Source organism: Perognathus longimembris, chromosome 8 (assembly GCF_023159225.1).
Source record: "Perognathus longimembris pacificus isolate PPM17 chromosome 8, ASM2315922v1, whole genome shotgun sequence".
In the NCBI taxonomy this organism is placed as follows: domain Eukaryota; kingdom Metazoa; phylum Chordata; class Mammalia; order Rodentia; family Heteromyidae; genus Perognathus; species Perognathus longimembris.
In genome coordinates, this window is record NC_063168.1 from 52809006 (window position 1) to 52825716 (window position 16711).

The following is a 16711-nucleotide window of genomic DNA, read 5'->3' on the forward strand; positions in this document are numbered from 1 at the left end:
CAGCCTTCCTTCATTGGATTTAATCACATATAATTAGAGATGACTAGGTGAGGCTTTGTTGAATAAGTGAAGTTTGAAATCATACTAATGAAGGAAGGCAAAGATAGGAAAGAGAAAGGGGACTGGAACTTTCTATTTTTGTTTTTTGGTGTGAAGGGTGGAATCCAGAGCCTTGCATTGCACTGCTGGGTAAGTAAGTACTCTACCATGGATCTACACCCTCAGTTGGACTGGAAAATTTTAAAGTAGGAAGAGGAAGGGGAGATAGTGTATACATTTTCAGAATGAATTTTCAAGTTATTGGTAAATATATTTCTGTGTGATTGTACAAACATTGTAGATAGAATTTTTTAATGAGTATACTTAAGTAGCCCCCTTCACTAGTTACTCCTAGACAAGTGGATGTTAAGAGCAGGTGATAGCTCTAGAAACAATATTTAAGACATGAAACATTTATTTACAATCCTCCATATTTTAAATGACAATAATATGCTTTATTTTTTGTTGCGCTTATCTTAGGGCCTGGGTGCTGTGTCTGAGCTTTATTGTTGAAGGCTAGTGCTGTATCACTTGAGCCATAGCTCCATTTTTTGGTGGTTAATTGGAGATAGCGGTCTCAGACTTTCCTGTCTGGGATGGCTTGAACCTTGATCCTCAGATCTCAGCCTCCTGAGTAGCTGGGATTACAGGCATGAGCCACTGGTGCCAGACTAATAATATACACCATTGACTAACTTGAATTTTGTCTTCTGGCCAAATATAAGCAGAATCTAAGAGAAGGACTCTTTTAACCTACCAACTTCATAAAAAAACTATCCAAACAACTTGAATTTCTGTGATGGACACTAAAATTACTAGTAACTCTGCTTTTGTAACGGATACATAGTTGGAGAATTATGTAACTCATGAAAGATGGATATTTAGGATCTCAAGTACATTTCATTCTTTTTTCCTTTTGCAAAATACTTGATTATAGTTTCAGTGTTTTTTAATCACAGAAAAGGAACATAGTGTAATGGAAGAAGAATGATGTTATCATTTGACAATGTAAGGGCTGGGATGTAGCTCAGTGGCAAAGCGCTTGCTTGCCTAGCAAGTGCAATGTCTTAGGTTTTATCCCCAGTATCTCCTCCTCCTCCCCCCCCCCAAAAAAAAAGATATTTGGCAATGTAATGTTCATCTTATAAGCCAGACTTTTTTAGTTGTTTGTAGTACATACCTACATAGAAAAGTGTAGACATTCATATTCTATGCTTTCATATAGATAAGAGATCAAAGAGACTTTGTATATTTTTGAATATAAGGTTTTCAGTTTATAAATTCAGATGCAGAATTACTACTTAGAGGAACATCATTAAGTAGGGTAAGTTTTGTTAGGCTTTGAAGGTTGGGTGGATCTTGAGAGCAAAGTAAAGGACATACCTCTTGTTTGAAGGCAGCAGCATGTTAGTAACCTATTTTTTTTTTTTTTGGTGGTCCTGAAGCTTGAACTCAGGGCCTGAGCACTGTCTCTGAGCTTTTTTGCTCAAAGCTAGCACTCTTAACACTTTGAGCCACAGCTCCACTTGAGATTTTATGGTAGTTAATTGGAGATGAGTCTCATGGACTTTATTACTGAACCCAGCTGGCTTCCGACCCTAGTTCTCAGATCTCAGCCTCCTGAGTAGCTAGGATTACAAAGCCCTGTAGGGAATATCTAGCACACAGGTCCTTCTTGATTGTAAGAATTTTCAGATTAAGAGAGGTGTTTAAAATGTGTTTTTGGTTTCTTTTCTTTCTGTCCTTCAGAAAGTTTTATTTCCATGCTTGGGTAGGGCTCAAGGGTGGTTAGTTAGGAAGCTGCCCGGTGTCTGGAGAGAGAGGCCCAGGTGGAAACCCCGATGTCAGGCAATGCAGAGAAGGCCCTCGGAGGCCGCTGGACTTTGGTGTTTTCTAGTCGTGCTTGAGGGTGAGACTTTTGAAGAGGTACTCGCCCAGCCCGGCCTGAGGGGTGGCCAGCCTGCGGAAGTTGGTGAGGTGGCCGCCCGTCTTGATGAGCTCTTCAACCAAGTAGTGGTTCTCCAGGAAGGCACGGAAATGGGGGTCTGTGTGAGCAGAGCCCGGGGCATGCACATCCAAAATGGCATGGTTCAGGTTCTCCAGAGCCAGGTCGGCTGCGGTGGCTTCTGCAGTTTTACCCCACTCGTCTTGAGAAGACTGCGGGTCCTGGACCAGCGCCCGGCCTCCACGCAGGTTGTCCGTCTTCGGGAGATGGTGGGCGCCCTCTCGCTTCCTCCCCAGCCCGCAGAGGAAGTGGTCCACGCTGTTCTGAGCCACATGGCCAGAGAGAGGCAAGTGTAGGAGGCCCGCAGGTGCGAATTGACCTGGTGGTTGACTGCGAAGCTGGAAGCTGGGATGTCATGGCTAGTCGTCGAAATGGAACTAACCACAAAAACACACAAACCCATCGATGGTTGGTTCTGGAAGCAGAAGGGCATGAAGATACGGGTCAGAGGTGGTGAGTGCAGAGGAGATTCTAAGGCAGTTGGTGACGGAAAAAGAAGCAGTCCCCAGCTCTGTCCTGCTCAAACGCTGTTGAAGCAAGACACATATCTGCGGGACTTGGGCTTGCGTTGCCCTGTTAGGATCTTGAGAGTAAGAGTGTTATTAATGAATTGTACTCCTAGTATCTCGTAATAAAGTATCTAGAATGCTTTATTTTCTGATTATTAGCTTGAGGTATATAGGGTGGAGGCTATTCCAGAGTTAGGATATTTTAGGTAATTTAGCATTGTTGAAATCAATGAGTATGAAACAATAAGCTGGAAATGAATATTCAGCTCTTGCCAAAGATGGGCAAATAAATAGGTGTGTGTGTTTCAATATTGGGGCTAGAAGTTAGGCTAGGCGCTGCCCCTGAGCTTTTTTTGCCCAAGGCTAGTGCTTTACCACTTGAGCCATGGTTCTACTTCCAGGTTTTTTTTTTTTTTTTTTGTTTTCCTTTTTGGTGCCAGTCTCTCAGACTTGAACTATGGGCCTGGGTGCTGTCCCAGAGGATTTTTTTTTTTTTGGCTCAAGGCTAGCACTCTACCACAATTACATTTCTAGGTTTTTGGTGTTTAATTGGAGGTAAGAGTCTCATGGACTTTGCTGTTCAGGCTGGCTCTGAACTGTGGTCCTCAGATCTCAGCCTCCTGAGTAGGTGGGATTACAGGTATGAGTCATCATTATCAGCCAAGGGCAAATACACTTTTATTATATCTTACATTTAAAGAGTTAGAAATTTAAAACACACCCTTCACGAAAGTTTGTAAAGAATAAAATAATTCTGTCCTTTCACCCTGTGCAACAGAGTTACCTTGGTGGTTGCTAGTAGGTTACTTATTAAAATGTAAATGGCCACTGTCCTGCAAGCTGAATTAAACTGAGGTGGGAGTTCCGGACATTTTGAATGGACTCCATAATTTATTTTTCTCTCCTCAATAAGGTTATTTTACTTTTTGCTTCAGTAAAAAAGGAAGCATTTTTCTTCCTTGTACATATAGGCTGGAACTCCTGTGTATGAACAACTTACCTAAAAATATTAAACTGAAAATTGTTTCATTTTGTATATTCTGTATAAATTTGGACCACAGGAAAAAATACATTCTTCTCACTGCCCAAATAATCAAGGGCGGATATAGGACCTTTGCTATGTCTTGACTTGAGGAGAAATTGCAAGAGTTGCCTTTAGAAGAAAATGAAGAGCCTTAGTATGAAGACTTTGAATAACACAGATTTCTTCTGAGTATCTTTGTTCCATAGAGGCTCTTTAACCTTTATTCATTCTGGGATCTCTTCACTAGCCAGTAAAGTTGATTTCATAAACTGAAATTTGGTTCAAGATACTTAAAGTTAACTTTTTTTTAAATCTTAAAATACATTTACATTCAAGTATGCTATAAAGAACTGATTAGCACTTGAGGGCAAGCTTTGACAAAAAATTGAGTTCATATATATATAATCTGTTTTACATTTTGCTTTATCTATTTCAATAAATGTGTAAATGCATTTTTATGCATAGTGTTCCCACTTAAAAGTGGGAGCAGCAAAAAATTGTGTGACATCAATGCTGGTTACTATAGAAACAGGGAAGATTTCAAGTGGAAAATAAGATGTGAATCTTATAGAAAAAACAACTCTTTGTTTCCTGATTAGATAGTAATGAAGAAAGGAGATAAATTTAATATGCTCTTTTAAAGGCTATATTTTTTTGTGCTGGTACTGGGGCTTGAACTTTAGGGCTTGAAATCAGGGCATGGGCACTGCCCCTTAGCTTTTCCCACTCAAGGCTAGTGCTCTACTACTAGAGCCACAGCTCCACTTTCAGCTTTTTTTTTTTATAGTTATTGGAGATAAGAGTCTCTCAGATTTGTCTGGCCAGGCTGGCTTTAAACCTCTATCCTCAGACCTCAGCTTCCTGAGATTACAGGTGTGAGCCACTGGTGCCCAGCTACAGTTCTGGTTTTTGTTTTTTTTTTTAAAGGATGAATATTTTAGAGTGCTCTGTGTGGGCCAAAGGGGCAGAACTATAAGGGAAACTATTTGATAATTAACTTTGTTCTTCTGTGGAGTCTTCAAAGGTTTGTTTTTTCTCTTTCAATTTATATCAGTTCTACTATACTAACAAATTTTTGGGTACTGTCCCTGAGGTCTTTTGCTCAAGGCTAGCACTCTTAACACTTGAGCCACAGCTTTATACCCAGCCTTTGCTGGTTAATTGAGATTAGGGTCTCACAGACTTCCTGCCCTGGCTTCAAATCACAATCCTCAAATCTCAACCTTCTGAGTAGCTAGGATTATAGGCATGAGCCACTGGCGCCTGGCGCTAACTTTATTTTATTGGAACAAATCATGGATTAAAATGGTTTGTAGTACCTAATTGGCCAATGGCTAGCTGCTTCTTTCCTTCAAATAAATATTTTATTGAAGTCCAAATTTTTTGTCTTTTTCTGTATCCCTATCCCAGTCTGCATCAGTCTGGGATGCCACGCCCAGCTTACACCACACCCAGTAGTTTTCAGCCTTAGTCAATTATCTTGTTAACATGTACTTTGTAAAATTGAGAGAAAGAGAGAGAGAGAGAGAAAGAGAGCGAGAAAGAGAAACAGTGAGGGAAAGAAAGAAAGAGAAAAAAAAAGCATATGTACACCATGACTTGATTTCAGGGCCTCGCATTCTCACTGGGCTTATAGCTTGTTCTTTTGAGCCACACCTACAGTCTGGCATTTTGCTGTTTAATTGGAGACAGTCTTGCAGATCTTTCTGCCCAGGCTGGCTTTCAACCTCAATCCTCAGATATCAGCCTCCTAAGTAGCTGGCATGAGCATTTCGATACTGTGCCACTGCAAAAGCAGTGATTGTTTTACATTCCCTGTCTCTTTTGTGCTTTATATAAAATTTTAATAGCTAGACTGAAGTGTAAATTTTATTAGACTATAAATAGTCTCCAAGAGGGATGGAGTATTATAGTTTAGTTTGAAAATTTTTTTTCCAGCCAGGTCCTAGTGGCTCATGCCTGTACATAACTACTTAGGAGGCTGGGATCTGGAGAACTCAGTGTGAATCCAGCCTGTACAAAGATGTTCATGAAGCTCTTCAGTGAAAAAGTAAATGCTGGACTGGAGGTGTGGCTGAAGTGGTAGATAACTACCTATGAGCCAAAACGAGTATGGATGCCCTGAGTTTGATCAAGTTCAGGTAATAACATACACACACAAAACAAAACTTTTCTTCCTTTCCTGATAACTTGGCTTTAATATCACTAGAGTGTACATGAAATAAATGAATGATATTTATATACTAACACAGTTAAAATATCATGACCCTTGTTCCTGCATGTTTTTGAGACGCACAGATGTTGGTTTCACATTTACCTCAAATTTAAGGAGTCATGAGCTTTTTTTTTTTTTCTATTTCTACTCTACATGGGCTTATCTTAAAGAAAATTTCAACATTTTTGTTTGGGGAAATGAATAATAGATTGGTTGTATTGATTCTTTTGTTTAAAAAATGAATATTCTGAGAGGAATATACTGGACCTGATTATTTAAACATCTCCTAGCACTGATTAGGGAATTATAGTTTGATGAACCCATTGGGAATTGTAGTTTGATGAATGGACAAGTGTGTAGTTCATACTCCCCACAATCATGATATAGAACATTTTCATGACCTGAAACTGTTTCCTGTGCCCTTTTGAGGTTATCTTACTATACTCTCTGCTCCAGGCAAACACTGATTTGTCTTGCCATAGTTTTGTTTTTCCCCCAGAATTTCATATACATAGAATCATATAGTGCAGTATTCTTGCCCTCTGTGTGTTTTTTCCCTTAACACATTGATGCTTAGGTTTACATAACTATTTCTATTTCAATTCTTTACATTACTAAGCAGTAGTCCTTCTTAAAAATGAATTGAATATAATTTGTTTTCTAGTAAATGAACAAGACATTTGAGTTATTTACACTTTTTAGCTTTTGTGAATAAATCTGCTGTGAATATTTGTGTTCAAGTTTTTTGTTTTTGTTTTTTTTTTTTTTGGCCAGTCCTGGGGCTTGGACTCAGGGCTTGAGCACTGTCCCTGGCTTCTTTTTGCTCAAGGCTAGCACTCTGCCACTTGAGCCACAGCGCCACTTCTGGCCATTTTCTGTATATGTGGTGCTGGGGAATCGAACCCAGGGCCTCATGTATATGAGGCAAGCACTCTTGCCACTAGGCCATATCCCCAGCCCTGTTCAAGTTTTTTGTTTTTGTTTTTTTTAACTTTTTACCAGTCCTGGGACTTGGACTCAGGGCCTGAGCACTGTCCCTGGCCTCTTTTTGCTCAAGGCTAGCACTCTGCCACTTGAGCCACAGCGCCACTTCTGGCCGTTTTTTATATATGTGGTGCTGGGGAATCGAACCCAGGGCTTCATGTATACAAGGCAAGCACTCTTGCCACTAGGCCATATTCCCAGCACTTGTGTTCAAGTTTTTGATGTCCTAATATGTCTATTGCCTAGGTGCACAATTGTTTGTATGGCAAATGTTTTAACTTTATATAAAGAATTGCCAAAAAGGATTTTGAAGTGGCTGTGTAATTTTATACCTCTAACAAGGAATATATGCCAGGGCCAATTACTCCCCATCAACTCTTGTTGGTCTTGTCAATTTTTAGCCATTTTGAGGTGGTATCTCTCTGTTGTACTTAATTTTACCTAACAGTTGATGATGATGAATTTCTTTTCATGTGCCTGTTTTATCATTCTTCTGTCTTCTTTGAATTACCTGTTAAAAATCTTTTGCCAATTTAAAAATGGAATGATTTTTAATTGTAGAATTTCTTTATTTTGAATAAAGATTTTGATTGAGGATTTTATACTTTTTGCAGGGGTAGGGAGTACTGAGGTTTGCATTGCAGTTCCCATGCTTAGTAGACAGGAACTGTACTGCCTGAGCTATTGCCCTAGCCCCTGAATGAGGATTTTGATAGACAGTCACAAGTGATATTGGCTTGTAGTTTTTTTTTTTTTTGCAATGCCTGTCTAGTTTGGCTATCAGTAAAAATTCTGACTTCATAAAATGAATTGAGAAGTATTCAGTTCCCCATTTCCCACCCACTTTTTTTGTCCCTACCTTCGTGAGTTTGTAGAGGTGGTATCATTTCTTCATTAAGTGTTTCGTAAAATTAACTAGTGAAGCTTTCTGGGGCTATAGTTTTCTTTGTAGGGTGTTCAATGCATTTGATTTTAAAGTACATTCCTTACAGTCTTTCATACACATGAGTTGAGTACCTCTTTTTAGTTAGCCAATTGGTAAGAAATTTCGCAGGGTAGGATTCTTTTGGATTTTAGGTGGAAATAATTAGTTTGTGTTCAGAGCTGTATTTCTGAAGTCTGGATTAAGGGGACTGATACAGCAGAAATTTACACATGGTCTTGTCATATAATTTAAGAAAATACATTTTTGGTGTTTTGGTCCCTTTGTATTACCAAAAATGTGTAGAAGTAGAAAAAAGGTTGGGAAACAGTTTTAGACTGAGAGACTTTCTTTGTCTCTAATAGCACTGGTATATATCTCTTATATCACTACTTCAAAAAAGAAAATTGTTAGGAAGTTTTCCATTGTGGAAAACTTAAAGTATGAACAGAAGTGAAGAATGTAATAGAAGGAACCCTGTATATTTGTTGCCATATATAGCATGTTCAAGTGTTGATTTAAGAGTTACTAATACAATACTCACTTTGTTAACTATTTCCCTATAGCCAATGTTGTAAAACTGATAAATTGTATTAATTTTTTTACATAGCTGCAGTAGTATCTTCACATTAGAGAAATCATTAGTATTAAATTTCTAGAGCTTAAATTTCCCTTTGTTATTTTTTTTAAAAGTTAATTTGTTTGAACAAAGCTCAAATACTTCTAAGTCTCCTTTCTTTAGGTCTCCCTTTTATCTCTTGCTTTTGTAGTTTATTTGTTCATTCAGGTTTATTTCTCTAGTAGAATTTCTATGTTTTTATGACTTTGTTTCTGTACTGATATTTTCTTCCATTTAGTTAGATCTAAGGCTTGTTCAGAGGTAGGTTTAATTTTTTTTTCTCTATCGGTATATAATGCTGTGGTTTCTGATGAGTTACGTTAGGAGCTAGCTACACAGTGTCTGATCATCTCTTTGCTGTATTAGGATTGATTGAGGGAAGTTAGGGTTGATCCTATTTATTATAACCTACTCCAGCTTTTTGCCCAGTAGTCCTAGTTATTATTCATTATTGCCTTTTTGAAATCCTCATTTCTAGACACTGAAGATTAACTGGCTTATTTTTATGAAAGATCTTAGATCTTGTCACTGCATACCTATATTTTAGTTAATGATCTTAAGTCCATTTATTAGTTCCTATAAATGCATTATTTTAAATTAGGATTCCTTGAGGAAATCCATCTCAATCCAAACTGTACAGGAACTTGAAAATAAAAAGAAAATTGGAAAAATATTTTCCATTCTTTTAAATGAACATATTTAATATAAATTATATTGTTTAATAATCATGTTTAATACTAATGCAGCTTTTGAAGGAATTTTTTCTCTTAACTGGATTGTTTTGATTCATATCCTCTTCTAAAACTATTCTAGTAGCAAAATAAAGTTCAGGATGCTCTTAACAGCTTGGTACATTTTACTTTAGCACTTTGAGGGGACTACATTATTCCAAAAGTCTTATAATGCCTATTGTTATTGTTGTTGTTATTTTTGTTCTGGTCCTGTGGTTTGAAGTCACAGGCTAGTGCTCTACCACTTGAGTGCTAACTTCCCTTCTAGCTTTTTTTTTTTTTTTTTTGCCAGTCCTGGGGCTTGGACTCAGGGCCTGAGCACTGTCCCTGGCTTCTTTTTGCTCAAGTCTAGCACTCTGCCACTTGAGCCACAGCGCCACTTCTGGCCGTTTTCTGTATATGTGTATATGTGGTGCTGGGGAATTGAACCCAGGGCCTCATGTATACGAGGCAAGCACTCTTGCCACTAGGCCATATCCCCAACCCCCCCTTCTAGCTTTTTAGTGATTAGTTGAAGATAAGTGTCTCCTGCACTTTTCCTGACCTGTTAGGCTACAAACAGCAATCGTCAGATCTCCAGAGTAGTGTAGTTTGCAGATTTGAACCATGTTGTCTGGCTTCGTGTTTTGTTTTTTTGTTTTTTTGTGGGTGTTGGTCCTGGGACTTGAGCTTGGCCTGGGCGCTGTCCCTGAGCTTTTTTGCTCTAGGCTAATGCTCTACCACTTGAGCCACAGTTCCACATTTCAGTTTTTTTGGTGCTTCAATTGAAGTGACAAGTCTCATGGATTTTTCTGCCTGGGCCCGTTTTTTGAAGTGCAGTCCTCAGATCTTAGCCTCTTGAGTAGCTAGGATGAGTCATCTACACCTAGCATAATGCTTATTTTTGAAATTATTTTTTTTTTCCTTGATGCTCTAAAATGTTGAATAGTAAATGCTACAGGGCAGGTAGTTTTCTTCAGTGATTCTTTTTCTTAGATTGTAGCAATTCCTCTAGGATTGCTTTTGCTCTTTGTGGCTAATGGGTGCATTTAATGAAAGAAAAAGTCCTTTTTGTTGATGGAAATCGCAAAGTGTAATTCCTTTTTAATTTCTAGGTAAAATTACTTAAAAATTCCTTAGCACATGTGTAATTGAACTTGGTTTTCAACCTTTCAAACCATATATTGTGCTAAAAACTTGTTCTTTGATTGCTTGTAGTGTTTTGTTTTACTATGTTTGGTAGTATCCATTCTGTCAATTTTTTCCACATTGTTATCAAAAATGACTGTTAGTAGCACTAATCTAGACTTTCCACTTCATTTATAGTTCCTTGTTCTACACAATTGGATTTTATTGAATTTGATAGTTTGAACCTGGAAGATAAGTGTGTGTGTGTGTGTGTGTGTGTGTGTGTGTGTGTGTGTGTGTGTGTATGTGTGTATTTGTGTCCTGGGGCTTGAACTCAGAGCCTGGGTACTGTCCCTTAGATTTTCACTCAAGGCTGGTGCTCTACCACTTAAGACACAGCTCTACTTAGCACTTTTTTAGTGGTTAATTGGAAGTAAGTGTCTCACAGACTTTCCTGATTATGAGCCAAAATTCTCAGGGATCAGCCTCCTGAGTAGGATTCCTGAAGGACAATTTATTTAGTTTTAAGCAACTTGATGTTTGGTGATTTACTACTTTAAAAAATATTTTTTGAGATCATACTTAAAGCAAAAAGTTTCAAAATTTGGGGAAAAAATGTGTGAAAAGTAGACAGCAGAGTGCATATTTGTACTGAGTACAGCCTCCAGAATTTTAAGCTGGGTTACCTCAGCTGATCATACAGTGGTCCTTATTGGGAGTTGTTGATAGTGTTTAGACTGTACATGCTGTGAATGTTGACTAATAAACTGTACATTTATAATTTTTGATTATTAATGTAGGAGTCTAATTATGGCAGAGGTCATGAAAGCAGGGTGAGGTTTGTTTGAAGTAAATCCATTGAAGCTTTGCTGGTTTATAACTTACAAAGAGGCAGTGTTAGCATGTTAAGGATTTTTCTATAGATAGGTTTGTAGCCAGTTCTAGTTTTTTTTTTTTTTTTTTAACTCATTCAGTGGATAGTCATATTTTCTTATGGGAAAAAGAAAACTTTCAATAGTAGGTTAAGTTGAAATTTGCATTTCTTATCAAAGGTAAGAATAAGTCGGATTTTATAAGCAAATGCATAGCAACTATATATACAAACAAATATATAGCAACTATAAGCCTTTTAAATTAGTTTTCAGCATTGTTACATACTGTATACGAAGTACCCCGGTAGACTCTTAAATATACAGCCAGCACATAAATTGTAGTGAATTTATAAAGCTTTCTGAGAAATACTGTTGAAATGTTTTTTAATTTGTTACTATAGAATTAAAGTGATTTGGGGTGGTAATTTAAGCTGTGTAGGTTCCTTAAAGCTATTTAGATTGTAAGTAGTCTGTACAAAGGGGTGTGATCAACCTTAGAGAAATACATATTAATATGGATATGTGACTGGAGAACAGAAGCTTCTTTAATTTACATTTGAAAAGTAGTTTTGTCAATACAAATTAAATTATTTTATTAGTTTATTAGAAAACTGAAAAAAAACTGATTTTTGTCTTATCAGAAATAGATTATTTAGTATCATTACTGAGTTGAGTTTAAGTTTGCTGTTTTACTATTTGCAAAACATTTTTTGTGTTTTTTCCTGTTGGTGAATTAGTGTTCCATTTTGTTTTCTTACTGGCATTTTTTAGCTATATGTTATAGTGTTGTTTTTTTTTTGTTTTTTTGTTTTTTTTTGGCCAGTCCTGGGCCTTGGACTCGGCCTGAGCACTGTCCCTGGCTTCCTTTTGCTCAAGGCTAGCACTCTGCCACTTGAGCCACAGCGCCACTTCTGGCCGTTTTCTGTATATGTGGTGCCGGGGAATCGAACCCAGGGCCTCATGTATACGAGGCAAGCTCTCTTGCCACTAGGCCATATCCCCAGCCCCATATAGTGTTTTTAAGACAATTTTCTGTAGCACCTTAAGACTGTAGTTTTATTTACTTGTCCTTATAACATTTGTCTTAGGTTTTTTTTTTTTTTTTTTTGGTGTTAGTCTTGGATCTTGAACTTAAGGCTCTGGGCATTGTTGCTGAGCTTTTTTTTTAAACTTCTTAAAACATTTTTTTATTGCTATTATAAAGGTGATGTACAGAGGGGATACAGTTATATAAATCAGGTAAAGAGTACATTTCTTCTTAGACAATGTTGCCTCTTCCCTCCCAGTTTTTTCCTCCCATCCCCACCCACAAGTTCAACATAGTGTGCAGTGAGTACCATTGCTGCATTTGTTTACTTTTGTTCTTCCATTTCTGTGCCTCCCTTAGAGTCACAAAGACATAAACTAACAAATAGGACAAAAAAAAAAAAGGAACCAAAAAAAAAAAAAAGCACCCTCTCCCCCCCCCCCCCCCCGTTGTTTCCATTTTCTGGAGTACATTTTGATAAACATTATTTTGTCTGATCAGTGCTTAAGCTTTTTGCCTGAAGGACAGAGCTCTACCGCTTGAGCCACAGCTCTTCTGGCTTTTGGGTGGTTAATTGGAGATAAGGGTCTCATGGACTCTCCTGCTGGGGCTGGCTTTGAACTGGGATACTCTTGAGTAGCTAGGATTACAGGTGTGAACCACTGGTGCCTGGCTGTCTTAATTGCTTCTTTCCCAGTTCTAGGGCCTGGTCACTGTCCTTGAGCTTCATTTGCTCAAGGCTAGCACTCTACTACTTGAGCCACAGTGCCGTTTTCCAGCTTTTTCTGTATATGTAGTACTGAGGAGTTGAACCCAGTACTTCATGCATGCTAGGCAAGCACTCTTCCACTAAGCCACATTACCAGCCCTTAATTGCGTATTATTTTTCACTTCTATATCTATTATAAACCGCATGTCATAATTTTTAAATTTTAATCTCTGTTCTGGTTCACCTGTGTGTATGGTGCTAGGGATCCAACTCAGTACCTTGTGTATACTAGATGAGTGTTCCCCCTCTGAGTTACATTCCTATTATTTTTACTCTAAATGGTTAGTTACTGCGTAAGGAAATTTACTTAGAAGGAGCAAAGAGCCTTTTGTTGTGGTAGGTGGTGGTCATGGGCCTTGAACTCAGGCTGGACACTGCCCCTGAGCTTCTTTGCTTAAGGCTAGCATCCTACCACAGCGCCACTTCTGGTTTTCTGGTGATTAATTGGAGATAAGAGTCTCACAGACTTTCCTGACCTGGCTGGCTTTTGAACCTTGATCATCAGATCTCAGCCTTCTAGGATTATAGGGGTGAGCCACCAGTGCCTGGCCCAAAGAGCCTTTTTTATATTTGTGTTTATTTACTACTTCAGTTTCAGAGCTATAGAAAGTAGTAAAGATACTTTTCAGTTGGTAATGTTAAGGTCCAGCCTGAATACTATCATTTTTTATATCTGCTCTGGACAGGTACTCAGCTTTTGCTTACTGCCTTTATTTTGTTTTCTTCTTTCTCTCTAAGTAAGATGTGTCACCCTTTTATCCAATTTCCTGGCTTCTTTAAATATTTTTTCTTTTATTTTTGATTTTTAACAGTGTGATTGAGCCGGTTTAAAAACAATTACACTGTGAGGTTTGTTGAGTGTTTTGGATTTTATATGTCTCTGTCATAAAATGTGGTAACATTTTCACTATTTTAAGTAATTTTTTTTTTCAGCTGTTCTCCTTTTGGGACTCTTAACTATTTGTTGGATGGAGTTCCATAGTTCCTGAGACAGTTTTTCTTCATTCTTTATTCTTTTGGTCTGTTTTCAAGTCTTCCCTCCCTCCCTTTCTTCCTTCTTTCCTTCCTTCCTTCTGCCAATTTGTCCAGTGAATGTTTCAGTATTGTACTTTAAGTTCTGGAATTTTAAAAAATTAATAGTGTATCTCTTGGCTGAGATTCTCCATTTATTCACTTAAGAGTTCATATTTGCTGAAAAGTTATCCGCTAAATTCCTAATCTGAGTCATTTAAGTTTTTATTTGCTACTTTTTCTTCTTTACTTTGAAGTACAATTTCTACTTTTTGGTATACTGAGTAATTGTTAATCATGTATATTATGATATGTATTGTAGATTCCAGATTCTGTTACCTAGTTTTTGTTTAGGCAAGCAATTGAATATTGGTAAGTGGACCTTGTATATAGGCTTGGCTTTATTTTGTTACTGTGGATCTGTGGAAAGCTTAAAACTCTCCCTTGTCAACAACGCTCTAATTTACTAAACTGGGTACTCTACAGATACTTTTTGTTTCAAGTCTTGAGCTTAGGCTTTGTTTGGATGGACCTTCAACAGACCTTATTCTAGGACATGCTTAATTCTGAGATGTGGCTTTTGTAGTGTCTCATGTCATTGCTTGATGTGGAAGATCTCTCTATGCTGGCTGGCTAGGCCAGAACTCAGAGTCTCTCAAGAACTTCTTGTCTTCCAGCCCTGTAGCCAGTGACCTCTGAAAGCCTTTGCATAGTGTTATGTTCCCATGCACCTGTGACATTTGTTACCCTTGCTCAAGGACTTTTGGGTGCCACACAGCTCCTTTTTTTATTGTCAAAATGAAGTGCCGAGGGGTTACTGTCCTGCCTCATGAATTCCAAGTGCTTTAGTTTTGTTTAACTCAGATCTTGATTTGCTTTTGCTTTAGTTCTCTTGTTGTGGTTAGGAAATTGTTCCTATCCAGAGAACTGAGGGGGATGATGGTGCTTACCTTGTGAGTTTTTGTTTCAGAGATGACTGGTTTGTGATGCCTGTTGTTTAGTTGTTTGAAAAAAACATATGCCTCATATATTTTACCTAATTCTGTTACTGTTTATGATAGAGTATGAGTATGGTATCAGTTATTCTTAGTAACTGGAGGACTCCGATCTCCCTTCCTCCAATATGTGTGTGTTTGTGTGTAGTTTTTCTTTCTTTCTTTTTTTTTTTGTATTATTAGTTGTAGGGAAAGTATGTTTTATTTTGGCATTTCCACGTATGTATCTCTACCAACTTCATCCTACTCCTTAAAACGATTTAAACAGTGCTGCACGCGGGCACACATACACATTCCCCCACCCCCGCCTCCAGTTTGGGTTTTTATTTTATTTTTTCTTTTTAAAATTTTTATTCATTTCTTTATTGTCAAAGTGATGTACAGAGGGGTTACAGTTTCATATGTAGGGCAGTATGTACATTTCTTATTGAACTTGTTACCTCCTCCCTCATTTTCCCCCCACCTTCCCCCTCCCTACCCTCCCATGAGTTGTGCAGTTGGTTTACACCATATAGTTTTGTGAGTCTTGCTGTTGTCTTGGTTTGTCTTTTTATCCTTTGTCTCTCAATTTTGATATTCCCGTTCCCTTCCCTAGTTCCAGTACATGTGGTATATACAATATCCAGGGTACCAAAATCAGTTACAGTGACATCAGGGGTTAAACCACGGAAAGACAAAAGAAAAAGAGCATAATTTCACATGGTATGTTGAAAATAACAACAATGATTTGCTGTTTGTTTGCTTAGCTGGTGTTCTACCCTTGAGCCATGACTTCAGCCTTGATTTTTGCTGCTTATTTTAGAGATGGAGTCTCACCTCCAGATCTTAGCCTTCTGTGTAGGATTGCATATATGAGCTACTGTTGCCAGAACTTACCTGTGTTGTCTCAAAAAACCAAAGCAAAACAGAATTGAGAATGGTTTTTAGTACTTTGAAATCTGCCTCTCCTCCCCTTAATTTTATGCTAATTTTAAAACCACTCTTCTAAGGATGTGTATGCATTTTTAAGCTGCATAATGTCAGTATGTGGTTGAAAGTTGGACAGCTTCCCAGTTTTGAGGCATTTAATTTTAATTTTCACTACCAGAAATAACTGGTAAACAAACATGTACATCTTTGTTAGCATCTTTGCTTAGTCCTTTATGTATATATAGTAAGTTCCTAGAAATAAGTGTGCCATGGTGTAACTCTCAAAGCTTCTAAAAATAGGTGCTAGAAAAAACTTTGGAATACTTACTTACTGTCTTTCATTGCGTATAGAAAAAGTGTTAAGGTTCCAGTGCCAGGCTATGAAACATTTGCTTTGGACTGTTAACTGATTTTTTTTTTTTAATAAATGGACTGAGGAGATGGAATCAAGGTTACTCCATAAAAGTTTGTTTAAATTTGGATTTGAAATGGGAATAATAACCTGAGTTTTTCTTTGATTGCTTTGAAAAGTGAACTACTCTTCATTCTCTTTCTGTAAATTTTGTTTTGGGCTGATGTAATCTACACAACATTGGTAACATCATAATGCAGATTTGTAGTACCTTTCTTTTGTCTTAACTTATAATTAAGCTTGAAGTTTACTGACAGGTCTAGATCAGCTCTGAATTGTAAATTTTTTCTGTTGGTATTCATGCTGAATATATGAATTTGGCAGATTTAAAATAAACTATAAGCAGCAAAAAGACAAATATATTTTTGAAATAGATTTTATTTTTTAGACAAATAAGTTCATAGTAAAATTGCCATATGCCTTCCCCACCACTGTAGTAGTTCATTTAAAAAATTGATTAACCTTCCCTGATACATTATGACCATCTAGAGTCCATAATTTATATTAGAGTTCACTCTTGGAGTTGTATATTCCATTTAAAAAATGGCAAATGTATATAGT

General features: G+C 37.5%; 1 protein-coding gene across 2 annotated transcripts in view; it reads left to right on the forward strand.

The window, feature by feature from the left end:
• Atl2 (atlastin GTPase 2) overlaps positions 1-16711 on the forward strand; it is a 51091-nt gene that overhangs the window by 3176 nt on the left and 31204 nt on the right. The gene's annotated exons all lie outside the window — the stretch shown is intronic.